Genomic DNA, 16649 nt, shown 5'->3' on the forward strand with positions numbered 1-16649 from the left:
AAATTATGGGTTAACTTTCCTACAATTGCTGAAGGGATGGTGTAAATCCAGCTAGGGTCCATGTAAGTAGCAAAGGCACTGTAATTCCCCATGGTCCCTAGTATGGGATCTACCTTCAGTTGTTGGCGATCTATAGCCCTTTTTATATTGTATTGTCTTTCATAGTTAAGGTAGTTGAGATTTTCATGCTAATTATATAATTATATATGTCATATTCTAGCTTTTTTAACTGTCCTTCGCATGATTTATTATGCAATTATAAGTTGTGTTTAGTCACGATATGGCTGAAATATTGCCGATGTGACTGGAAACCTTAACTCAATCAATCACTCACTCATACACCGGACATTATAAGTTCTCTCGAGTGTAATACGGTCTGATGCACGCCTCTTTGTGCAGTGTCATCCGAGCCGGTAGGCGAGGGATGACACTGCCACGAACAGGCATACATCAGACCGTATTACCCAAGGCAGAAGCATACAACTTATTTAAAACACCACCATGTTAAATGTACAAAATATCATGTTATTCTATTTTGAACATCGCTACCGACTATATGACATGTAAGCAAAATGGCGTATGCCTCTCGACTGGATTTTTAAAATCAGCGAAACATATACTGAAAAGCTTCAAACTGCTATAAAATGGTTAATTATGTTTAAGTTGAGTGTGCAAATGATTCAATGTATATAATAGTTTAAATAAGCAGTGGAAGTCAGTAAAATAAATCTGTACATAGTGAACTCACAAACAGCTAATCGAACGGTTTCGAACTCCGGGCCCTGCATGCGTCATATTATGACGTCACACGATTGTTAGCGATACAGCTTCTGGGCGGAGAGTTTGGCGGTTACCGTGGCAGCGGGTAATATTTTTTTCCAGTCGTCACCCTCCTCCTGGTAGCGGTGACACGGAAACTTGTTAAGCGTCATTGACCACATTGACCAAATTGGAATGTGAAATTGTCCTTATGTGCTAAGCGATTGAATTGTATATTCATGAAACGAAATATTTATATTCTTTCGTAATGGTGCTTAAACTGTAGGGAATGGATGTATTTTGCATGATCAATTTTATGTAAATTACAAGTTTAGGGTTTGAAAGTGATTATTTATACATGGTCAAATGGTAATGGAAACATGTGTCAGTGATACATATCTCCAGGCATTTGGAATATACATAGTAGACGTAAACATACTTTACTATTTGGTATTGTAAGCTTTTATGAATATTGACTGACTGACTGAGTTTAGTTTTACGCCGCTTTTAGCACTATTCCAGCAATATCACGGCGGGGAACACCAGAAATGGGCTTAACACATTGTGCCCATGTGGGGAATCGAACCCGTGTCTTCGGCGTGACGAGCCAACGCTTGAACCACTAGGCTACCCCACCGCCCCCTTTATGAATATTGTAAACTGATGTCAAAACCCAGCGCCCAGTTCAGTACACTAGTGATTCGCAATGGCATGGAGAAGGCATCATAGTGGGGTTTTGTGGGGGGGATTTGTTTTCTTTCTTTCTTTTCTTGGGGCTGAGGCTTTTAATGTACAAAGACATCACTTCCAAGTTTACTGTCTTGTTCTCTAAATTGTTTAAATAATATTCTTGTTTTCCTTAACTACTAGACGTTGTGTCTCTCTGTCATGCAAAACGTACAACGCTGAAACTACCGACATTGAGGCTCGACAATAGCTACCATACAGTTATGTCCGTTGTACGATATACAGTACTGTACAAAGTATTCCATTAATGTCAATACTTTGATGTAGTTTAGATTTATGACGCAGCTTCCAAGATAATGGAAGGGCATGGCTATTTATGTATGAAGATGTGAACATTCTCAAACGTTCCAAAACGAGGCCTAAATGCAAATATCACCAAATGAATGTTTGAAAATGTACAAAAAAATCAACTCTCTTCTAAACGTCGTGTCGTATTACCTTTTTATTTGTGGAACAGATGCTGCTTGTTTTGCAGGAACCACTTTGAAACGCCAAAAATATTATACAAAGTAGATGCAAACCTAACTCACGTTTTGAGGAAGAAGAATTCATGAGTAAAGGACAAAACGCTGGATGTCAGTTTGAAAATAGAACCATGAAGCGCCAAAGAAAGGACATTGATCGCGGCTATGCATGGGTGGTTTGTGTTGCTTGCTTTGCAATTGAGATGTTCTGTGGCACTGTAAACTCTTCACCTGGGGTCATTACACCGGCCATTCTGGAAGAGGTTGATGGCGATTTGGTCAAAGTATCGTGGGTAGGGTCAACATTACTTGGAACGTTCTCAATGTGCGGTAAGTGTGCTTGCTTCAGGGCTACAACCATACGTCTTAGCTGTCAGTTGAGCAGAGCAGAGTTTCAGGTCGAATGTTAAACAACGTGTGTGGAAATCTCGTTTGAGAAGGTAATTCACATCCTTACGGTTTATTCTGTTGTTCCCAAGCTTGAGGCTTCGCGCCTCATTCACCACGGAGAGCAAATGCGCAATATTGCATTACATTATTGTTCAATGTATCTTTTAATGCTTTATTATATAATGATAGCTTCAGAAACATAGGAACTATGTATTGTGCATCTAGATGTACTTTATTGACAGGTAGATTGATTGGGCAATTTAGTGATACCTATTGGCATTGATTTGAGCAAACGAGAATAGTTGTATTAAAAAATGGGGGCAAACTATCTAAAACGGGAAAATGGTATTATAAAGGAGAGACGCTCCAAGTCACACAATCATTTAAGTACCTTGGAGTCTACTTCACTAATCGTCTTGGCTTTTCAGCACATGCTAAATATTGTTCCACACAAGCCAAAAAGGTACTTATTGGGGTTCTCAAAAGCATACACAAACTTGTAGATATTGATTATCATTCCTTTTTAAAAATATTTGACACAAAAGTCCTTCCTATTCTGTTGTATGGTTCAGAGGTATGGGGTTTCAATCATTTTGACGTAATTGAGAAAATTGAAAATTTTATAATAAATTGTATATTTATATACTTATCCTATCTCACGGTATGCACCATCTCTCTCTTCTACGACTATGTGTGGAAACGTGCTGTGAGCTAAGTTGAGTCAAATCTAACCGGCCTCTGACCCGCCCTGACCTCTGCCCTCATCCCGACATCAACGCCTGTCAATCATCCACCAAAGCGTGCAGCTCGCCCAAATGATGACATGACCATCTCTACCTGTCATTCTCGTCTTGGAGCTTCCAGTAATCTGTGATGTGGGGCAGGTCGGGTGGATCCTAACGCATGAGATAGGATAAGTATATAAATATACAATTTATTATAAAAAAAAATCAAAATTTTAGACTTATCCTATCTCACGGTATGCATAATCCCACGGTTGGTAGGCGGGTCCCAGATTACCCCGTTACTACTACCACCGGGAAAAACGAATAACCCAAGGAGGCCAGGAGAAAGCACCAACTCCCGATATGCAAACTCCAAACTTGAGATCAGTTTCTTCAGGTAACCCCTTGGCTTACACAGCACAAAAACTCTAGGGAGTGGGCGCTCCCGAATTAATGTGGTTTTCAGCCTCAACTTTTGACAAGCAAAAGGACGCAGTTTGGCAGTAGGCCCCGCCGCCCCACGATTTATCAGGTGACCCCAGTGAATTAAAGTCGAGGACCTTAATCTGGACAGTCCCTGCTTCCAAACTATCCCCCACAGACACACGCTGGAAGGCGGTGAAAGAAGGAATAGCCCGGTTGCTCAACTAGTTTAACGTTCAGTACCAATCTCCCTAACTTACCAAAGGTGAGAAAGGACTTAGAAGCAGAACGCTTCGAAAACCACACAGGTAATTGGAAATCAACACTTCACAGACGTGATTGCTCAAAGAGTAGAGGTCAGTAAGCGGAATGTCGACCATCTCTGCATGTTGCACAAGACTTGCCTCACAGTCTATCAAGTCATAACTTATGACAGTGCTGACACGCCCTATTCCCATAGGTGAGAATGATCTAAGCCCAAGAGAAAAAAGTACCAAGATATGGATTACATTGATATCTTCTATTAGGTACATAGTAAACCGATCAAGAAAGGATTGCTTTATCTGCGAACACGGGTTGATGACAACTGCTCCGCCAAGACCAAAGGACCAAACTGATGCTGACCTTCCACATCTGTAACCGAGGAATTCTGAAGGTAGTGCGAGGCAAAGACGGTATCCAACTTCCAAAAACAATGCTTCGTGATGGACTGAAGGGGAACATTGCTATGAAGCGCCATGCTGAAAGCCAAAGCCCGGGTCTCCTGAGGGTTCGCCGTCATAGGTGGAGGAAGGTCCGCATAGTCATATGCACACAGGATTGTAGATCTCATCCAAAACACCAAGGTAGTACGGGAGACTTCCGAGGCGGAGGCAGTGGATAACGGGATAAATAGTCTTTTGCGCAACCTGCAGTGGTCCTCAGAGGCAGCTAGGTAAATCTGTAATGCTCAAACCGGGCATAACGAAAGATCTTCAATGTCATCTGGGCCCATGATAGTGGACAACAGTGGGATCGTGAATGTGCGATCCGGCTGTCCTGGTAACTGATTCTTGGCAAGGAAATTCCACCGCAAACCAAGGAAAACTCTCACACGTCTAGACCTTCCAAACCGTACCCGAGAAACATCAAGAGCATGCAACTCGGAGATACGGGCAGCTGCAGCCAAGGCGAAGAGCAAAGGTCTTAAAGGAGACATGTTCGAAATCTTCTCCTCCATAGGTTCATATTCAGTTGACGTGAGATGAGCAAGTACACCGTCTCTGACTTCCAATAGCAGCCCTCCATTATTGTCGAGATGGAACAGTTTCCATGTAGAGCAAGTGTCAATGCCAGTGCTCTGACTTCATGAGGATTGGAGGCTTGTGGAGGCTCAAGTCCTGCTGTTGTGTAGGCTGTTAAGATGGCGGCTCTCATCCATAATGATATTTTTGTACGTGAGATTTCTGTAGGTGTCTCCGTAGATAGAGGGATGAAAAGGCGCTTGAATTTTCGTCTCCTCATCTTAGACCTTGTAGGTAGACTTTTAATGCTCTGACTGGACATAAGGATAGATCATGAGTATCCTGTGCCCCAAGGATTGACGAGAGTGCTGGGATGTGGAGTTGTCTGTCTAGCTGACCGGGCAGTTGGTTCTTTGCTATGAAATCCCATCTCAATCCCAGATGTATGATATTGCAATGTGCATCAGATCGTATTCGTTCGAAGTCCAGAGCATGTATTTCTGACATCCGAGCTGCTGTTGCCAAGGCGACCAGAAACAGAGTTTTGGTCAGCTTAATACCCGTCTTCATGGTGATAACCGCGCTGAGGGCCGCTAGGTATGTAAGGAGTGTTGAACCTATTAACCGCCTCGTTAGTCTTAGATGACAAAGGTATTCCGCCACTTTAGGATGTGTTGCTTTCATCGCCGTGAAGCCTTTCCTCAATGTATATTTCTCAAAACTTTGCCACTTGTTGTCGTACAAGTTGTGGGTTGATCTACATAAAGCTAGTGTGACTGCTTTCACTGCTCTGGCGGAATATCCTCTTTCTTCAAGCAAGTCTTGATATGATCCAAGCGTGTAGCTGGAATACTGTTGGATTCCCGTGTGCTTGCTTGGTGTGCGGATGAATTAGTAGGTTCGGCCACTCTCGGAGTTGTATGGTTGGACTTCCTAGTACTTGTATGAGGATGGGAAACCATAACCTCTCTGGCTAGTAGGGCGCGACCAAAATCAGTTGCAGCTTCTTTGTCTGCCTGATTTTCTGTAACATCTGTGGAAACGCGTAAGCATTTTAGTCCTTCCCAGGAGATGCTTAGAGCATCTGTTGCCCATGCTTGTGGATCCGGAACCTGAGAGACGAATTTTGGTAGTTGTTTGCTGAAGTTTGTAGCAAACAGGTCTATCAGCGGATATCTTATCCTCTGTATGATGCATCTGCAGACTTCTGGATTTAACATCCATTCCGTTGGGGATGGTTGTGTTGGACGAGATAAGGCGTCTGCTATCACATTCTTTGCTTAGGGAATGTGCCATGCTTTATGTCGATGTTCAGGTTGTCTAGTATGCTGAACAGATGAAAGCTGAGGTCTACAAGATTTCTTAACCTTGTTGGTCCTTGTTTGTTGATGTAGAACGCCACTGTGAAGTTGTCCGTATGGATCATCAGTTGTGCGTTCCTTAGTATGCTAGACCCGTGTAATAATGTGTTTATTACTGCTTTCATCTCGAGCATGGTGATCGGCAGACTCTGTTCCTGACTCGACAACTTCCCTGCTGCCACTTCGTTGTCGAGGTGGGCTTCCCATCCTTGAAATGATGCATCTATGTAGAGATGAGTGTTGCACTCCGGCTCTGATAAGTAGTTTCTTCCACAAACATTCGACTTCCGAGTCCACCATAGAAGATATGGTTTCAGCCCGTCCTGTAGTCCGAAGGAGTCCAGACTGTCTAGATGAGCGTTCACGAACACTTGTAGTGGGCGCAGTTGTAGTCTTCCTCTGTGTAATGTCTTGTGCTGACGTGAGAAGACCAAGTAGAATCTGCCAACTTCGTAGTGGTAACGGAGAGAGTAGTGCTTGAGATATCATTTGTTGTATCTTGACCCAACGATCCTCTGAGACGACCCTGCGATTCTATGGTGAGATGAACATCTTCCCAAAAATCTGCTCATATCCTACGTTGTAGGTAAGTATGTCCCCAGAATCACAACAAAGTACAGTGATGATGCATAATTCGTCGTCTCTAGATGTCCTGGAACTGCCATCGCTATGAAGTCTATTTATAGTAGACTGGCTGCCTCGAACAAAAAATCGTCAAACGTATGTTGCTGCAAATCGCCGGATAAACAATCTCCAATCTGCTGACAGGTAAGGTCCTTATGACCCGTGAAGACAGTCGAAACACGCTGTACCCTGCTAACTTGACTGTAAATGGAGCCTTTCTCCCACCTTGAAAAGTTGTTTACACCTGTAGACGACTTCCTGGTATGTGAGCTATGCCAGACTTCTGCGTAGGGCGTTGTCTCTCATGGACCAATCAAATTGCAGCATTTGATTCATCTCAGATTCCTGCGATGTGACGTCACCGGTGTTGCAGGAAAAAGGTCCTTGTAAAATCTTGTGCAGTCGTTGGTTTCTTCATCAACACTAGGCCTTGTCCGTAATCTCCCGGAGTTGCACGAGTGAACACGTGTATAGCAGGCTGAGTGGAAAACGCGCGAACGATATCGCTGCGTAATACCGATGTAAGTAGACTGTCTCCCTGGCTGTTGTGATTGTTTCCTTCTTCACTGAAGATAATATAATCGTCATCTTATACAGATGATCAGCTGAAGTTCATACTTGCTTAACGCTGTTACTTGTAGACTGTAGTCATCGGTCTCGATGAAGCGCCATAAAATAACCAATTGTGTTGAATACATAAAGGTTCTTAGAGAACTACAAGTTCATCTACGACTCCCATTGCAGAACTTCTACCTCAGCGTGCTTGACTCTTGTGAGGAAGGAGACAGCTTGACAGTTATCACTGGTCTAGCATAGTTCTATTTTAGAGGAGGTTCATCGTTCAATGACGTCATCTCTATCTTCGGATGGTACGTCCCAATCGGATGGTAACATGGATGTTGTTGACACACCTTAACTACTCGTCAGGATTGCCGATAACCTCCGTATATAGCGTAGTACTTCGTCGGGTGATGTATTATCCATTTTGATATGAAGCCAGGTAATTTTGGTTCCATCACGTTCCCACCTCGACCGTGTATCACTCCAATTGGCAGCGTCTCTGGATAAGGCTTTTGGTAACTTGAGGAAGATTAAGTCCCCTTCCAGTGGATGATAATATCACGTTGTTGGGAAACTAAACAGAAACCCCAGACGTAGGATCCCGTGGCTTTGAACTCCAGAGCTGAACTGAGGACCTAGCTGACGCCAACACCTGGCAGTAAGCTGAAACCTGAGGAAGCATTGTACCATGAGTCAATACAGAAGCCAGTGAACTATGAGGCAGCACTGAACCAGGAACACTATGAGTAAGCGCTGAACCTGGAGCACCGCATGAGTGAGCAGAGAAACAATAACCCTGGTGGAGTGAAGCATTGAACCGGGTAATACTGTAGGTAAGTGCTGAACCAGGAAGACTGGAGTGAGTGCTGAACTAAAAGAACCATGCTGAAGCTACCGAACTGGGAACAACAGGAGCAAGCCGAACCAAAGTCAATATGAGTAAGCTGCCGAACCGGAGTCCAGGAGGAAACGCCGAACTGGGGAGCCAGGAGGAAGCGCTTAAGCCAGTAACAACTTCAGGAGGAAGCGCCTAACCAGGAACACTCGGGAGGAAGCCAAACCGGGAGGAAGCGCCTAAACCGGATGTAGCCGAACCAGGAACACTTGGAGAAGCACCGAACCAGGAACACTGGAAAAGCCGAACCAGGAACATTGGGAGGAAGCGCCGACCAGGAGGAAGCGCCGAACTGGGAGGAAGCGCCGAACCGGGAGGAAGCGCCGAACCGGGAGGAAGCGCCGAACCAGGAGGAAGCCGCCGAACCGGGAGGAAGCGGGCGCCTGACCAAACATATGGGATCCGGGTGGACAACGGCGCTCTAATCGTGAGATAACTGTCCTGGATGTAAGCGTGAAGCCAAAAGCAAGCAGCGACTGGCAGAAAGGCGCCACTCTGAGCAAACACACGGGATCAGTGACAAGCTGCGCTTCAAACGTGAGGTAACTCCTGATGTAGCGCCGAACTGGAAGTAAACCTCACTTGTGATGTAATGTTAGGAATCACCAACAAGCTGCCGCATGAGTAGTCCCCACCTCCAAACGTAAAGACGCTGAGGAACATTCACCACACAAAAGACGGCCGGGATGAATACCAGACGTAGATAACACATCAACTCGTGGTGGTGAAGAATCTTCTAGAGTAATGAGGCTATAAGAACGTGGACGGAAGAGTTGACGCAGATTTTCACTGAGGTAGGAATCAGACGCTCTCTAAGAAATCTTCATCGACTTCAACGTCGCATCGTAGATATCAAACGTGGTCTAACTTAGACGTTTACTACTCAGACCCTGAGGTGGATCGACAAGATGCCTACAAGCTACCAGGTGATATTCGAAAACGTATCGTCGTAACTTGCACACAAGGCAGCAACGTCTAGACCATTCACACCGGCTTCTCCTGGCCTAAACAGCTCAACACAGGCTTAAGGGTCTGCCGCCGAGAAATTACTGTTGCAGCTATCGCAATGTTTGAAGTTTATTAGAACCATAATGATTCGATTTTCCCATTGTAGAAAACACAATCAAACTCTTTATAGACAAACACACGTCCACAACAAGTTGGAAGGACAAGAAAGAGAATGACAGGTAGGAGGCGGTCATGCAGATCATTTCGGCAAGCTGCACGCTTGCGGATGATTGGACATGGCGCCTGATGTCGGTAATGAGGGCAGAGGTCAGGGCGGGTCAGAGCCAGTTAGATTTGACTCAACTAGTCATTAAGCACGTTTCCAAACATGGTCGTAGAAGAGAGAGATGGTGCATACCGTGAGATACAATAAGTTTAAAAATTACATTTATATATAACTTGCAAGACATTTTAGGAGTGAAAGTAAAGTACACCTAATGCCATGGTATATGGAGATTGTGGAAGATTCCCCCATACACATATTTATCAAAGTTAGAATAATAAAATATTGATGATGTCTGTTATATATGCCATCTGGATACCCTAGACAGCAAGTTAAGGATATGATGTTAATGTACGATTAAACAAACGGAAAGACTAACTGGGTGATCTTCGCTAACACTGGAGAATTGTTAAATGGCCAATAGGTTTTGGGGAGGTATGGCAAAGGCAAAATGTTGACTTCATACAAATCTTGTGAATAATTTTACTCAAAGCGGCTCCAAAGATATATATACACAAGAATGTAGTTGTAGCACTGTCATTGTCAATTAAATGTTTCTATTATAGAATGTTTACAATCCCATATATACAGAGAGAATTGTCTGCTTTTCACTAAAATGTCAAGAAATTTCGAAAGGCTTTTGCTCGGTTTAGGTGTTCCTCACATGACTTGGCAATCGAAACGGGGAGATATAATAAAATAGAGAGAGAAAATAGAATCTGTACATTTTGTGATCTTAATATTGTGTAGAAGATGAATATCACTTCCTCTTAATTTGCCCATTCTATTGTGAGTTAAAAAAAAAATGTCTGTATATCCCGACAGGGTGAAATTTACTTTGTTAATGAGTACTGATGACAATGTTCTTATACGTAAGTTGTCAACCTTTATCTATCAGGCAATGTCTCTAAGAATTAAACATAATAATTCATAGAATGTATGTATTCATATTGTTATTTGATATGATATGGTGCGATATTATATGATATGGTATGACATGATACATGGTATGATATGATAGGATGTAATATGCTGTGTTATGATATGATGTGATACGACAAAGTATGTGTAATACGATGTTATATAATGTGATACATTTTGATGTGATATGACATATTGTGATGTGACTATATTATTCTTTTCTATGATATTGTGTTCTTGTATACTATGGGCCTGTGGCATTCAGTATGAATAAAGATTGATTTGAGCAGGCATACGTATCTATGCGGTTCCTAAAGAACCGACAGTCTGCAAGACTCGGAAGACTTTAGTGTTACTTCAGTCTTTGCCACACACTACTCAGGATCATTGTGTACATATTAGGGACACACGTTCGGTATCTCACGTAATGACTGTTCATCCGTATATTGAAACATTTGTCTGCAATGTTTGATGCTCAACCAGGAAATAATGTTGAAGTTCCCATGTTGAAGTTTAGCACAGGAAGGAAAAACGCAAAATATGCAGATTATTTACTAAAGTCTGTTGTGGAAAGATGAAAGAAATACATGGTTCATTCAAAGAACAAAATGTTTCAAATGAAATTCGGACACACAGCTACAAACATACCAAACTAATGACTTTTTCAGGCCCATTAGCAGGAATTATTCAAGACAGAATTGGAAACCGATGGACAGGTATTCTGGGTGGAATGCTGATGTTTCTTGGACTGACAGCTGCATCTTTTTGTAGGACTGTCACTGGTTTGATCCTTACGTTTGGAGTCATAGCAGGTAAGATTCAACATGCTTGCTGTGTATACTTGACTCGTACAGTATGGTCAATGTGACACTTTGATTCATGGTTTCAAAACAAAATACAGCTATATGCTTTGTTTCTAGCTACATGGGTTAAAATGCAGTGGGAACTCGTATCTTTTTCATATTTGCACAGCGTCCAGTTAGTGAATGATCCTCGAAGCAGACAGTTAAACAAAGATGTATTTTCATTGGACGACAGAACTATTTCTCTCTCGCTGACTTCATTCCCAAACCCAGTGCATTCTTTCGCATATTTTACAACAGTCTCACTGATTCGCGATTTACAAGACAGGAAAATAATTTCTGATCACCAATATTTCACATTATAGTCATTTCCAACATTCATTTCCCAGGAGTTTCAGTTTACGATCAAAGTAATTAGAAAAAGTTACAACTAAATTTGCGTTTGTAAACATGGCTGACCATTTGTCACCTTGAAAGTTAATAACGTCTTAAAGCTTGGGACTATAACCTCTTATCCGTGATACACTTTCCGTAATTACTCGTACCTCGTTGGTTATTCTGCAAATTTACACGTAATAACTCATTGGCGTATGCTTCCACAACCTGCGAACGTGTGTATCTATGTCCACAGGTTTAGGTTGTGGTCTGGCTGCTAACGTGAGTGGCGTGGCCCCCAGCAACTACTTCAATAAGAGACTCCCAGTGGCATACGGTATCTGCATGTCTGGAGGTGCAGTAGGACTGCTGGTAATCGGACCATTAACAGTTCAGCTGTTGGAGATGTACACTTTATCCGGCGCGTTGCTTATTTTGGGTGCCATTACATTCAATTTGTGCTTAGTTGGAGCTCTAATTCGACCATCATCTACTCTGATGCAAGAGGAGTCAATGTCAATAGATCTTGCCCAGCGCCAAGAAGACACAGAGGATATTTGTGATGCACAAGGAGAGCCTACAATGACGATGCAATCACAACATGATGTTCTAACTGTAGAAAATACGACCATCAAGTTTGATAGGCGTGACGAGAACCAATGTTCTCCAGCTAATTTGCTTCGGATTGTTAAAGAAAACAGTCTTGGGAAAGGTAATGAAACGGCAGAATCTCTGCTTGAACACAGCTCGCATATAACAACTGAAAACTCACGGAGTAGGTTAATACCTCAATGTGTAGCCTTGTTCTGCACAAATGGATTTTTCTTGTATCTGCTCAGTATCATTTTCTGGTCTCTTGGTGGTTCAGCCTGCATGGTTCATTTACCAAACTTTGCTGAATCGAGAGGCAGTACACCTGCACAGTCTGCAAGTTTGTTCACTGTCATGGGTGTGCCTGCCCTTTTTACCGGATTGCTGATTGGTTTTGCCTCTTCTGATCCAGCTATTGGAAACATTATCCTTCACGTTGGACTACAAGGAATGACAGGAGTGTCCCTTCTGTTACTCCCCGTGCTGTCACATACGTACAGTCTCCAGATGATTTTCAGTGTCCTGTATGGTACATACAGTCAGGGACCTTACACATTGGTTAGTCCTATATGCATTGAGCTGATAGGCCGATCCAAATTGGCCGTTGGATATGGTATATGTTCCTTTTCCTTTGGACTCGGCAACATGGTTGGACCACCTATTGCAAGTAGGTTAACATTGAACATATATTTTGCCGGTGAATGTGTGAGCGGCTGATACGATACTGCATTAATCAATGTGTTAATAGACGACTTGTAACTCCCTACCTGACTGGTGCGTGGAGGTATGAACCAATCATGAAACATGCATAATAGTCATTAATGCTCAAATATGCATTTTGGTATATACTACTAAAGCTTTTAGTTTTCTTCATGACCTTAAAATATTTTATCATCCAACTGAGACATAATATTTTCTGTTACATGAAGAACCACCACATTGTGTTTCAGGTCTTATCTATCAAAGTACTGGGGTGTATGACTTAACGTTTCTTTTCTCAGGTAGGTAATTGTGATCACCATTATTGAAAAATCGCCATATTGTCAAGAATCAAGTAAAATGAGTTTATGCAGTCTGCCAGATGAAAATATGTCGAAAGAGAATAGTCCAATTATCAGGGAGTAAGTGTAGACTTTGTATTTTGTTCAGATATAAACATTCGCGTCCCATTTGTTTAACTAAACAGTATGACAAACCAACAATGAAGCATGCAACTTTATGGATGACAACTTCTGGTTTACTGAAAAGAGCCTCGTTTCGATGTAGATTTCTACACCGTTATCACGTTTAGCTTGATAACAGTGTAAGAATCTACATCAATAGGTCGCTCTGTGCAATAAACAAGATGTCATCCATAAAGTTGTATGGTTCATTTCTTATTCCCCTTGTTCAAGAATGCTGAACCTTCAGGAAAACAAGTTCAAACAATTGACAAACCATTGATTGTCAGGTGGTAACATTTAATTTCTGATAGAGATAAACAATTTTAAGAGGAAAACCACAATCGTACATTTTTGAGAAACAACACGATTTCTTTCTTAACATCGGATACTATTGTCTGTAATATACATTGAATGTGCATGCTTTCTAGTTGTTTCAGTACAAAATGGTTTGCCAACATCAGTGCCTCATTGTTGTCTGCATAGTTTATAGTAAGGGAGTACAGTTTTACGCTGTTTTAGCAATATATCAGCCATATCACGGCTGGACACTGGACATGGGTACATATCTTTTAACTCTGTGTATATTTGGTCCTTGTTTCGTTGCAGGTGCCTGCTTCATCGTTAGTGCCTTCTTCGCCTTGTGTATTCCATTGACCAAGAAGCCGAAATAAATGGACATTTAAATAACTTTGCATGAATAGATATAGTATTTTTTATCCCCTGCAACGAAGTTTGACGGGGCTGTAGGTTTGGCCTCCGTCCGCCCGAGGTGATGCGGAGAGATCTTCTCAAAAACCGTCATAGAGGGAAACAAAATTTGGTATGTGCTTTCAGGACATGATGGAGATCGAAAACGGAAACCGTGTTACAACTTGTTACAGAGTTAAATATAATTTGCACATTGTATAGAGAAGCACAAACTTCATTCGGACACAACATTTTGCACAAACTGGCACTTTCATCACACATTTTACGACTGTGCATTAGGCACATGTTTTCCAGTTGTCCAGGTTTTCATATCTATGGTCTTTTTGAGGAGTCACTCAGATGGTTGTCAAGGCAGAAGTAAGAGACAACTTTGAGTAGCTATATGAATACCTTTTTGAAAATAACAAACAACTTATTTTCCCATTGTTTGGGGGGCTATTCTAGATTTAAAAGAAGAAGAAGAAAAGGACCCACAGCAAAAATAACTTGATTTCCGCAATGCAGAAACCTGGTGGAAAGTGCACTGAAACTTAAGTTTCCACCTAGAATCCAGTGAGTTTCCGTTCTTTTACATTGAGTTTCCGCAATAACGGAAACTTACAATTACCCACTTTCTAAGGGTTTCCGCAAGGTATCCGTTACCCACACTCCGACAAGTTTCCGTTGAGTTTCAGTTAACTTTGAATCCATCAGGTTTCCGCAAGGTTTCAGTTATTAATAAGACTCCAACAGGTTTCCGCAGAGTTTCAGTTACGAACAATCCGACATAGTTTCCGCATAGTTTCAGTTACCAACAATCCGACATAGTTTCCGGATAGTTTCAGTTACTCGTTTCAATTTCAGGTTCACAGGTTTTCATATGCACTTCAAAGAGTCAAAGTAACCATTCTTCTTTATTCATATCATAAACTCTTGTTAAACACAATATAAGCAATTTGTTATTATCATGACATTTACTTAAAGAAAAACAGAATATATAATAAGATTCATTGCTTTATTTTCTCAACATGAATATGAATTAGCATTTCAGGCAAATAAAGATCATACATATAACTAGTAATATAGCACTCAAAAACAGGGCAAAACATTTTGGCATAACTCAATCCAATTTAAGAAATCATATATCATTAATAACAAAGTAGTAATTTTTCATCAGTTAAACTTTCATTCACTTATTATCTTGAAATAGCATGTTAGATATGAAATTTATTTCAAAAATCATGCTAATCGTGAAAAATAACAATAACATACAAATTAACACAGTAATTAAACATAGCTGCATCGGACATTTATTTGCACGCCTTGGTATTCTGCCACACACAACTATCGCCAAACATCAACTATGATATACATCATACAATAACACAACATACAGCTTACAATACAAAAATAAAATAAAATAAAAATTACATTATGAAATTGAAAATAAATTCAATTATATTGCAAGAGTTGGTCAGTTAGCCCAATAAGAGGCATCCCTGGGCGGAGATCCCTCTGGTTGATTGGATGCCTCATCCTCGTCCTCACGTTGGCCATGACGAGAGGTGTAGATTCTTTCCAAGTTCAGTGTCGTCGTGTATGCCCTAAGCTTGCTGGACTCCCAGACAAAGGAGACGGAATGCAACTAATTGACGTCATCTTCGTCACTCACGACTGGTGATGTCATGTCTATGGTGAGTGTTGTCGATACCTTTTCTTTCGTCTATCTGGCCAATCGATAGATGCAAGTCTGTTTAGGCGATGTGCAAGTTTCTGAAAATGGCAGGTAATAACGAATTACTAGGTTATTTTGATAAATTACACAAACATCAATCAACAAGAAACTGAAAATGCCAAGGGTGATTTAAAATGAGTAATCCAAAAGGAAGTTTGAATAAAAGAGAACTTAATTGAACAATCACACTTTGCACTAGTTTTCTCAAAACTCAAATTATGCAATTCATCACACCTCATTGACCGAATGAAATATCTTATTTTCTAAAGAGGACACACAATCGATACAAAATTTGCTCTGGAGTTACATGATTCCCAGACCAGAGGTAGTAATACGTTAAGTATATATCTGAACATTTATTGCATTTTCTATATAGCAATAATGGTACTAGTAATAGATTTTCATCAAATTGCTATATTCAATCTCTTACAGTTCGTATTGAGCCCATTTCTGGTTTCCCCGCCGTGATGTTGCTGGAATATTGCTAAAAGCAGCGTAAAACCAAACTCAGTGAGTCAGTCGTATTGTTGAAGGCACAAGTATATTCAGCCAGTAGTCACTGTATGTTTACACCATCAAGTCTTTGAGATGTATTTTGAAGTGAATAATACAAGACATGAAAGTGTTTACGGGTGTCAACGTCTCTATTATGTGAAAACACAATGTTTCGGGGTGAATGCTTACACCTGACGAAGGGGTTATCATTCACTCTGAAACATGTTTTCACATAATAAAGGAGTTGACATCCGTAAACCTTGTCTCTACACTATTAATTTGAAATTATTTACTATTTATAATGAAAGTCACTACAGATAGGTCAAAATTACCTTCACATGTTCCTGCTGACCATCCTTGGTCATTCATTATACAGTCTCCAGACACATCATCAGCTTTGCTGGAAAAAAATAAAGAATAACACGTTACTTTTCTTTGCATTTCCCCATTCATTCATTCGAGTTTTAAAAAAAAGC

General features: G+C 41.3%; 1 long non-coding RNA gene across 1 annotated transcript; it reads left to right on the plus strand.

Annotated features, from left to right (window-relative positions):
* The first annotated feature begins 2189 nt into the window (after positions 1-2189).
* On the plus strand, positions 2190-12006 carry LOC124273112. The gene is made up of 3 exons (XR_006897552.1): positions 2190-2300; positions 11096-11136; positions 11759-12006. It is a non-coding gene; the product is annotated as an uncharacterized LOC124273112 (long non-coding RNA).
* Positions 12007-16649: the final 4643 nt, after the last annotated feature.

This window comes from Haliotis rubra, unplaced genomic scaffold, assembly GCF_003918875.1.
Source record: "Haliotis rubra isolate DU_JTF1 unplaced genomic scaffold, ASM391887v1 Scf1766, whole genome shotgun sequence".
Lineage (NCBI taxonomy): Eukaryota > Metazoa > Mollusca > Gastropoda > Lepetellida > Haliotidae > Haliotis > Haliotis rubra.